The sequence below is a fragment of the Acipenser ruthenus genome, chromosome 35 (assembly GCF_902713425.1).
Source record: "Acipenser ruthenus chromosome 35, fAciRut3.2 maternal haplotype, whole genome shotgun sequence".
Taxonomy (NCBI): Eukaryota; Metazoa; Chordata; class Actinopteri; order Acipenseriformes; family Acipenseridae; genus Acipenser; species Acipenser ruthenus.
In genome coordinates, this window is record NC_081223.1 from 6,902,291 (window position 1) to 6,913,489 (window position 11,199).

General features: G+C 40.0%; 1 pseudogene; it reads left to right on the forward strand.

Annotated features, from left to right (window-relative positions):
* The first annotated feature begins 895 nt into the window (after positions 1–895).
* On the forward strand, positions 896–6,477 carry LOC131705160 (general transcription factor II-I repeat domain-containing protein 2A-like; annotated as a pseudogene).
* The last annotated feature ends 4,722 nt before the right edge of the window (positions 6,478–11,199 follow it).

Sequence of the window (11,199 nt, forward strand, 5' to 3'; positions counted from 1 at the left end):
TCTCCAGGGCCTAATGGAGTTCCGTATAGAGTTTTCAAGAGTGCTTCAGGAGTTCTACGAATCCTGTGGAAATTGATGAAAGTGGCATTGGAAAAACAGGTTGTACCAAGAGCATGGTGCCGAGTAGGTGGAGTCTTTATACCTAAAGAAAAAGATTCTACAAGCATCAGTCAGTTTTGCACTATTTCACTATTAAACGTAGAAGGCAAGATTTTCTTCAGCATTATTGCTCAGAGATTGTCAACTTACCTGTTAAAGAACTGCTTCGTTGACATTTCAGCACAAAATGTGGGAATTCCAGGTTTCCCAGGATGCTTAGAACACATCAATGTCATCTGGCAACAAATTCAATCAGCTAAAATTGAGAGAAAGGAGCTCCATGTGGCATTCCTGGATTTGGCTAATGCATGTGGTTCAGTGCCACATGAACCTCTTTGGGCAGCATTTTCAGTGTACCAATGACAATAACAAATTTAGTGAAAGCCTACTTTGGAGATTTGCAATTTAGTTTTTCGACTTCAGAATTCAGCACTACATGGCAATGCCTAGAAGTTGGAATAATGGTAGGATGCACCATTTCTCCACTGGCTTTTATCTTGGCAATGGAAGTAATCATTAGGGCATCAAAATGGGTAGTGGGAGGAGTGCGCTTGGCTTTTGGAACGAGATAACCAATAACATTGAATGGGCATGAATGAAATTCAAGCCCACTAAATCAAGGAGCATCTCTATAATTAAAGGTATAGTTTTAGACAAAATGTTCTACATTAATGGTGAGGCAATACCAACAGTGTCTGGTATGACATTTTACAGGTCTGAGATTCTGGCAAACTTCCAACATGTGATGTTTATCGGTACCAAAAGTGGAAATGTTGACGGTTGTGTGCAATGAGACATGGTTAAGGCTGGGCGCTCGAAGGGTGGTCAGGAGGGACATTTGATACCTTGGAGTAGGGGAAGTGACACACCCTTCACCATCGGTTCCATGGTGTACTGGTTAGCACTCTGAATCCAGTGATCCGAGTACAAATCTTGGTGGGACCTGAGGTTATAAAAAAATCAAGCGAATTTGCCATTAATGTTTGTGGAACTGAAGCGTGCGATCGAACAAGTGAAATGAATGCAGATTTCCATGTCTGAGGTGGGAAATGCATGTTTTGTTTCATTTGCAGAAATGTCCCGTAGTTCATTTTGGAGTGGTGCATGGTATGGGAAATACATTACCATGCTGAAAGCCTCTGCCGCAGGTTTGAAGTGACGCGGGGCACCGTGGCTTAGACGGGCAAAGCGTAACTGACGTAACTTAGAGCAGAAAATGTATGTTTCTTGATCTCAAACAGTACTACCTAAAGTGAGATTGGCCAAACTACTGTAGTTTTATCCATGGATAATCCAAGCAGCAGTGTGGAGTAGTGGTTAGGGCTCTGGACTTGTGACCGGTGGGTTGTGGTACCCTTGAGCAAGGTACTTTACCTAGATTGCTCCAGTAAAAACCCAGCTGTATAAATGGGGAATTGTATGTAAAATAATGTGATATCTGTATAATGTGAAATAATGTATAATGTGATGTCTTGTAACAATTGTAAGTCGCCCTGGTTTAGGGCGTCTGCTAAGAAATAAATAATAATAATAATAATAATAGCATGCATATACTCAAGTAAATATGAAATTAGAAATAATCAGTAAATAATTTTATTAAAACACAGACATTTTATTTGGTAACTGACGTATCATAAAATTGACATTAAGAAAATAAGTCTTCTGAAATAAAGAGACAATTATACATGTTGAACTGCACAAACTAATGAACAGTGTCTGGTCCTCAAATGTAAGGAAACAATTGACACCACTCCTATTCTACCCTCTACTACACATATTTGAAACTCAATGTCCGGACGCATCTGAATCCGGCCCGCGAGAATATTTGTATCAGTCCATTCATTTTGGTCCGCGGCCAGTCCGCTATAGAGAGCCGAAGTGCGGGTTCCACAAGAGAATGTTCCCCATGTATTTCTCCATAGAGGTTCGCAATATCAGCGATTACTGATCATTGAAACCTTGAACCGGTGTAACGTTTACCTTTCATTGTTAGATACATTATAAACTATGTAATCGGCTGAAACATCTCGCAAATTATCGCAATTATTGAAGAAATCGATAAAGGTACAACTCTGTGTACGTTATATTCCACAAACAAACTTCATTATCCATGCAGAAAACCGCTAACTCAGTGCTCAGAGTGTTCCAACATTTTGAGTGGGGTATTAGCTTGCCAGCTTTCCCGTCATAGTTAAATAACTAGTTAGTTAGGAATACGTTTACCTTGGATCAACCATGCTAGTGGGCTAGACCGTTTTTATTACGGTTTTAATTCACCAACACTTCATAAATTTAGTCTCACACACAAACTCAGCTCAACACAAATCATCCCCGCTGCGAGTAAACTGGCCTCGTCCTCACGGAGCTCCGTCACTCCTCAGGAACTTAATCTTGTTTTAGGATGGGAAAGGCAGTTCTTTAAGCGAAGACAACGTATTTGGCGTGAAATTAATCCAGTTTCCACTACAATTTCTGAATGATTGTGACACATAACTGTATTTTAAATATATATATATATATATATATATATATATATATATATATATATATATATATATATATATATATATATACAGTGCCTTGCAAAAGTATTCAGACCCCTGACCAATTCTCTCATATTACTGAATTACAAATGGTACATTGAAATTTCGTTCTGTTTTGATATTTTATTTTAAAACAATGAAACTCAAAATCAATTATTGTAAGGTGACATTGGTTTTATGTTGGGAAATAATTTTAAGAAAAATAAAAAAACTGAAATATCTTGCTTGCATAAGCAAGATCAACCCCCACACATTAGTATTTGGTAGAGCCACCTTTCGCTGCAATAACAGCTTTAAGTCTTTTGGGGTAAGTATGTACTAGCTTTACACATAGTGTCAGGTTGATTTTGGCCCATTCTTCTTGGCAGATTTGCTCCAGGTTGTTCAGGTTGGTTGGACGACGCTTGTGGACAGCAATTTTCAAATAGTGCTACAGATTCTCAATGGGATTGAGATCAGGACTTTGACTGGACCACTGTAGGACATTCACCATTTTGTTCTTGAGCCACTCCAATGAAATTAAATCCAGAAATTTCGTTCTGTTTGAAATTTTATTTTAAAACACTGAAACTCAAAATCAATTATTGTAAGGTGACATTAGTTTTATGTTGGGAAATATTTTTAAGAAAAATAAAAAACTGAAATATCTTGCTTGCATAAGTATTCAACCGCTGTGCTGTGGAAGCTCCCACTTTACACCGATGAAAGAAATTGCCCTAATGAGGACACAATTACCTTACCATTGGCCTCCACCTGTGAACCATTAAAGTTGCTGTCACATTTTCTGGATAAAAACCCCACTGTTGAAGGATCATTGGTCAGGCTGTGAATCTGAAGGAAAATGAAGACCAAACAGCATTCTACAGAAGTTAGAGATAAAGTAATACATATGCAAAGATTAGGGAAAGGGTACAAAATAATATCCAAGTGTTTGGATATCCCAGTGAGCACAGTTGGATCAATAATCAGGAAGTGGAAGCTGCATCACACCACCCAGGCACTGCCAAGAAAAGGCCGTCCCTCAAACCTCAGCGTTCAAACAAGAAGGAAACTTGTGAGAGAAGCCACAGAGAGGCCAACAATCACTTTGAAGGAGCTACAGAGTTCAGTGGCTGGGAGTGGAGTAATGGTGCACCAGTCAACCATATCAAGAGCTCTGCATAACACTGGCCTGTATGGGAGGGTGGCAAGAAAGAAGCCGTTACTCAAAAAGTACCATCTGAAAGCACGTCTGGAGTTTGCCAGAAAGCATGAGAGTGACCCAGCTGTGATGTGGGAAAAGGTTTTGTGGTCAGATGAGACCAAGATAGAGCTTTTAGGCCAAAACTCAAAGCGCTATGTGTGGCGCAAACCTAACACTGCCCATGCCTCAAGACACAATATCCCTACAGTGAAGTATGGTGGTGGCAGCATCATGCTGTGGGGATGCTTCTCATCAGCAGGGACTGGGTATCTTGTTAAAATTGAAGGAAGAATGGATGGAGCAAAATACAGGGAAATACTGCAAGAGAACCTGCTTCAGTCCGCTAAAAAACTGAAGCTTGGGAGGAAATTCACCTTTCAGCAGGACAATGATCCCAAGCACAAGGTCAAAGCAACATTGGAGTGGCTCAAGAACAAAATGGTGAATGTCCTACAATGGTCCAGTCAAAGTCCTGATCTCAATCCCATTGAGAATCTGTAGCACTATTTGAAAATTGCTGTCCACAAGCGTCATCCAACCAACCTGAACAACCTGGAGCAAATCTGCCAAAAAGAATGGGCCAAAATCAACCTGACACTATGTGCAAAGCTAGTACATACTTACCCCAAAAGACTTAAAGCTGTTATTGCAGCGAAAGGTGGCTCTACCAAATATTAATGTGGGGGGGTTGATCTTGCTTATGCAAGCAAGATATATCAGTTTTTTTTTTATTTTTCTTAAAATTATTTCCCAAAATAAAACCAATGTCACCTTACAATAATTGATTTTGAGTTTCACTGTTTTAAAATAAAATATCAAAACAGAACGAAATTTCAATGTACCATTTGTAATTCAGTAATATGAGAGAATTGGTCAGGGGTCTGAATACTTTTGCAAGGCACTGTATGTATATATAAAATATATATATATATATATATATATATATATATATATATATATATATATATATATATATATATATATATATAATCATAGGTTTTTAAAAAAGCCTATGGAGAAATCAATAGGACAATTTCACTTCTGGAACCCGTGGGACAGGAAGTGACATAATACTTCAGCTTTCTATTCACTACAAGTCCGAACATGCACTGCATGCTCTGGCACGAACCACGGCATGTATGCACAGTTCACAGGCCTACACTGAGCATTCCGTTACAGTGCACTGTGTCACGCATACACTTAACTTAAAACCTGTCACAACACAATCACTTACTCAACAATAGTGAGCAAGCTAGCCAGCTATCAAAAATGGCTAAAAGGAAAGTGGACAGATAGGGCAGAACGTTCCAGGACAGGTGGGAGATCGAATACATGTTCGTGGAGCACAGGGAAAAACCTGTTTGTCTAATTTGCAAAGAGAATGTATCAGTATTGAAATAATTTAACTTACAACGCCACTACGAGACCAAACACAGAAACAAATATCACTGAAGAGCTTTTGGGTGTCATAGCGATGCATGGCTCTACCACAGGGAAGGGCATTTTTCAACAGGTCGAGAGGTGTGGAGATGAGATGAAGTTGCCATGGGAGAAATTGGTGGGACTGACAACAGATGGGGCTCCAGCTATGTGTGGTGAAAAGAGTGGGCTGGTAGCGCAGGTGCGAGAGAAGATGCAGAGGGAAAATTGCCCAGGCCAGCTAACAACATACCACTGTATCATACACCAAGAGGAGCGTTGTGGTAAAGTACTGAAGATGGAACACATAATGAGCGCTGTTACGAAAACAGTGAATTTCATCAGGGCCAAGGGATTGAACCACCGCCAGTTTCGGTCACTTCTTGACGAGCTGAATGCCGAATGTGATGATGTGCCGTACCACACAGAGGTGCATTGGCTAAGTCGGAGTAAAGTGCTCAAAAGATTTTTTGAGTTGCGTGAGGAAATCGCCCTTTTCATGGAAATGAAGGGGAAAGAAATCAAGGAGCTTCGGCATGAGAGCTGGCTGTGTGACCTTGGTTTCTTATGTGACATAACGGATCATCTCAGCTCACTGAATGTGAAACTGCAGGGTCGCAAAAATTTTATTACTGACATGTATGACGCCGTGAAAGCCTTCCAAATGAAACTGCTTTTGTGGGAAAATCACATGCAACAGGGAAACTTTGCTCACTTCCCGACGTGTCAAACTCGCTTCCCAGCGCAACTTTACCAAGTGTGGTTCTTGCTGGCAAACTGAGCCGACTGCGCACTGAGTTCGAAAGAAGATTTGCAGACTTCAAGACGCAGCAGTTCGCTTTCGAGCTCTTCTCCAATCCCTTTGCAGTGGATGTGGACAGCGCCTCAGCGGATATCCAAATTGAATTAATCGAGCTGCAATGCAACAGTGCACTCAAGGCCAAGTTCAACTCAGTCGGCGCTGCCCAGTTTGACACTTTCATCCCAGACACGCTAGCACAGCTCCGCCTTCAGGCTGCCTGTGTCCTCTCCATGTTTGGAAGCACATATCTACGCGAACAGCTGTTCTCCCTGATGAAGATAAACAAATCCCCTCACAGAACACATCTGATGGACAAGCATCTTCAGTCCATCCTGAGAGTTGCCTCAGCACAGGATTTTGCCCCCAAGAGTGACCAAATTGCCACAAAGAAAAGGTCCCAGGTGTCAGGTTCCACAAGTAGCAGCAAATAGGCCTCGGCAGGACAGCTATTTGTATTTATGTTTAAATGTCTGGACTGATTTTTTTATTTATGTTTTGCAAGTGAATATGATATGTGATATAAAGATATGTTTTATTTATGTTTAAATGTCTCAAATCCTATCTGAAGTTAGTTTGGCCTGAGTGATACTGTTACAGCTGTAGATGTATGTCTAGCTCTCTTTCTTGTACCTTGGTTACGCTACTGTGTCATGCGCCTGTGTTGTAAAAGGCTTGAGTTATGTTTTTTTGATGCATTGTCGTTTGTGAATATGTGAGTGTGTGCAAGTGAGATTAAAAACGTGAGACACACATCAAAACACTAGTCTACTTCATCTTATTGAAACACAACAGATACATCATACTAACAATAATAAATGGTTAATAAATGGTCACAGCATTCATATGCACTTTTTTCAGGGGTGGGAGGGCAAGATATTCACATCCGGCCCTCCACTTCAATTTGATTTCTCAAAGTGGTCAGCGGTGGAATTGAGTTTGACACCCCTGCTCAACTAGAACCGCAAACATGACGTGACTGACATAACCAGGTTCTGTAACTGACGTAACCACTGTGAAAAATGCATGGATGTGAACACAGCGCAAGCTGAAGCGCTCACTCAGTGAAGTGTCTGCAGAGTTTGTAATGTTTTCTTGAAAGGCATATACTCCCAGGGTATTCACAGGTACTGGTGCATCAATCCTTTTGAGAACAGATGAAGCAAGGTACCACGTTACATCCTTTTGTGTCGGCCACTTCCAGCCCCCTTTGCATGGATGCAAAACACTGAGGAGCTCCTCTGGCAGGGCCGGTATGTTTTCTTCAGCTATGCCAGTGGAACACTTGCCTTCATACATAACAATGCAGTACTCATTTACTGACAATTCAATGTTTTGAATGGATACTTTGCCATAGCTGTTGCTTGATCCACAATGCCAAACACACTGACCACTTTCCAGTCAGGCTGAATTTCTTTCAGAAATTGACCTACTGTGCTGAGCTCAAGTTCAGTGTTGCTAAGCGTTCTAACATAGTGAATGCTGTGCGTGTTTGGGGTTTTCTTTGGACAGTTCTGTTCCCACCTGTTTGGCCATTCATCTTGTGCCTTCTTTACCACATGCTTTGTAATATAAATGATGCTCACATTTGGGCATGCTTCTTTTGCCACCTTAGCAAATTCTTCTGCTGTGTTGATAACAGCATGCTTTTGCAGAATGCGCCTCCAAACTGCACGCTTTACTTTACCTGCAACTCCAGCAACTGGCCCTTTGCCGTGTGCTGTGGCAAAAAAGCTCCAATCAACTTGATGCAGACTACAGTGTACATTGCTCAGCGTGGTAAGGGTGGACAAGATGAATCTGTTTTTAAATTGGCTCGCAGCACCATCAGAATAGATGTGCAAGTTAGAGATGTTGGCTGAAATTGAGGCTTCATCAAGAATAGCCCGATTGTAGCAAACAACTGCAAATGTGTCATGTTGCCGTTCATCACTGAGCACAACATAAGAAGTACTAACAGACTGAGCTGTGAGAACTGCTGGAAACAGAGGCACTCCCTCTGTGATCCAGGGAGCTCACATTATTTCAGCTTGCTGCTTTATAGGGAAGTGTTCTGAGAAATCTTCCTGAAGTATAGCTTAACATTCATTTCAATTCATCTTCAGTGACTTGATTTGGTGAAGTTGCACCTTGGCAATAAAACTGTGGCGCAGCAGAATGGTGTGCTGGGTTTGAGCTCCTCCTTGGCATCGTGTAATGTTGACTCAAGCAGTTCCTTTTTATTGTTAGCCATCTATTGGTAGTAGTGTACCATTGTATCTTCATTATCATTGCCTTGTATTACCTGATTGATAGAACTAGCAAGGTCTTGGCATGTGTCACACTGGCCAAGGCAGCATTTCATCTGCCAGATGCAAAGTGACCGAGCTGAAAAGAGAACTTTTGACGGTGAGTTTGTCAAATGATTCTCATTAAGAAAAAAGGAGGGATGATTCAGTAAATTAAAACACTGAATTCAGTACATCTTTCAGAGGAATTTTTCTTTACTTTTTATAAAAAATATTCACAGTATGCTGAGACACTGAGCCTCTTATGGTATGAGACTCCATAGCAGCACAACTGCACTACACTCTGTGACCACAAGAGGGAGAGAGAGTAATAAAATGATGCTCTTTAATCCAGAGCAGTGGTTCTTAACCTGGGGTCCTCAGAGACAGTCCAGGGGTCCAGAGGAAAAAAAAACTGGAAACTTTTCACTCAACATTAGCAATGTGCAAAATCAAAATGTTTGTATCTTGAATGGATTTGATTTCACAGAGTTTATTATGGATCTATTAACTTTCATGTCTGATTTTAATATTTAACAATTAATAATTATTGATACTGTGTAACAAAGCTACATAATCACAGCTGTGGCTAAGATGAATTGTTTGAGAGGAGAGAGAAATATCTGGGTTTATACTAACTCAACACAGAAAACTATAAGCTATTTCTTCCCATTTTGCTTGCAAGATAAAAAATTTATTTCAGTTTTTTTTTTTCAGAATGGCAAAGAAACTGCATCAGCTGAAAATGAGTTTAAACTTAAGAGCACTGCTTGGCTAGAAGTGGCTGCTGTGCCAAGGAAGACAATTTGCATCGAAAAAACACTTTGCATTGGCAGCACATGCTTCAGTGCTCTGGGAGTGTTTATAGCCCTGTGAGTTTAACACTTCATGATTGAGAGCTGCCCTTCATGGCAACAGAATCCACAACAACAATGACTTTTATCAGCATCTTCATCTGGGCACTTGTCATCTGCACTCTGGGTAAGAACTATTTAGAAAAACACTTTAAAAAATAACTATTTATGGGACATTTCTTACTATACAGTATAAGCGTTCAAATTAAACAGGAGTAACTGATAAAGCCTTGACATTTAATGTGTGTTTTCATAATTCAATTCACTTGTTTATTATAATTTTCCTCATTATTTATTATTTTTAGAATCCAGTGGACAGTATACTGTGACTCAGACTACAGCAGTGAAATCTGTTCTCCTGGGAGACACAGTCGCTCTGAGCTGTGAAACCAGCACTGCAGTGTACAGCAATAGCAATGGCAACCGCCTAGCCTGGCACCAACAGAAACCTGGAGAAGCTCCCACACTCCTGATCTATTGGGCAAGTACACGTCAGCATTGGCTCCCAACTCGTTTATTATTATTATTATTTATTTCTTAGCAGACGCCCTTATCCAGGGCGACTTACAATCGTAAGCAAATACATTCCAAGTGTTACAATACAAGTAATACAATAAGAGCAAGAAATACAATAACTATTGTTCAAGTAAAGTACAAGTGTGACAAACCACAATTAAAAAATACAGCAGATAATAGCGATAGTTACATCAGGATATGATTAAATAGTGATAGTTACATCAGTGGCAGTGGATCTGGGACTGACTTCACTCTGACCATCAGTGGATTCCAGGCTATAGATGCAGCAGATTACTACTGTCAGAGTTACCACAGTGGTGTGTTCACACAGTGCTACACACCCGTACAAAAACCTCCCTCAGCAGGACTGCACAGTGACTGCAGTGCTGCAGCTGGGACCTACTGCAGGTGCTGAGGGTGAAGGCAATGAAACGGGACACGGCCTGTGGAGGAGCTCAACTGAACACAAACACACTGAGCTCAATAACAAGGGCTCAAAATAAAAGACAAGATCAATCTGGTAAATATCTTGATTATTCATGTATTCTAATACATTGCAGAGGCTGAAGGCTGTCATTGGATTTATATTTACTAATTTAGTTTCAAATGAAAATGGAAATATAATTCTTGATTTATCTACAGGAAGGTAAAGATAAAGGTGAACATTAATTTTCTGATACTTAAATACAAACTGAAAATAAACTAAATCAGACACTTTACTCCTCTCAAAGGAAATAAATAAATTGTGACAAAGCACAACTCACTCGGGTTCGTGCCCCTTTAAAAATACGACCCAGAACAATGAAATGGAGTTTTAAGCGCTGGTGCGCTATTTTTAATAAACACAAAAAATCAAACAAAATAAACACCTAACTCCTCTTGGAGCACTAACTCAACTCTCAGGAACACCCTGACTAACGCGGGACAGCTACGCTGTTTTCCCGTCCTTCCCAAAACCACAAACTTCAACACACAGGTTTGACACCGCACTTACTTTTTTCTCTCTGGCTACTCGGAGACAGAGCACCTCTTCTGCCTCCTTCTACTCAGCAGCGTAGAGCAGACTGACTGTTCTCCTTATAAACCCTGCACCTGGCTCTAATTTACAATCATAGCCAGGTGCAGGTGATAATTAACAATAAAACAATTAACAGAAAACAATTAACCCAGACAAATGTGCATTCCGCACATGTTTTTACTGCAGAGAGGTTTTAACCCCCTCCCTGCTGTCTCACAAAATATATACATGCATACATACATACATGCAAAGCATATTACAATCCAACATATTTCTATTGCGTTACAGGTTTTAAAACAATCTATAGTTTAAAACACATATTAAAGTATTTCAAAATTAATATAAAAGATTTTTTTTTTTTACATGTCTTCAAAGCAATTTAATATTTTTTCTAATTGAAACTACAAAAGAAATAAATATAGTGAAATAAATATGAATAACAATCTATTTCTATAAAGTGTATCAGTAATGCTACAAAATTTAAACCTCACGCTGAAAGTT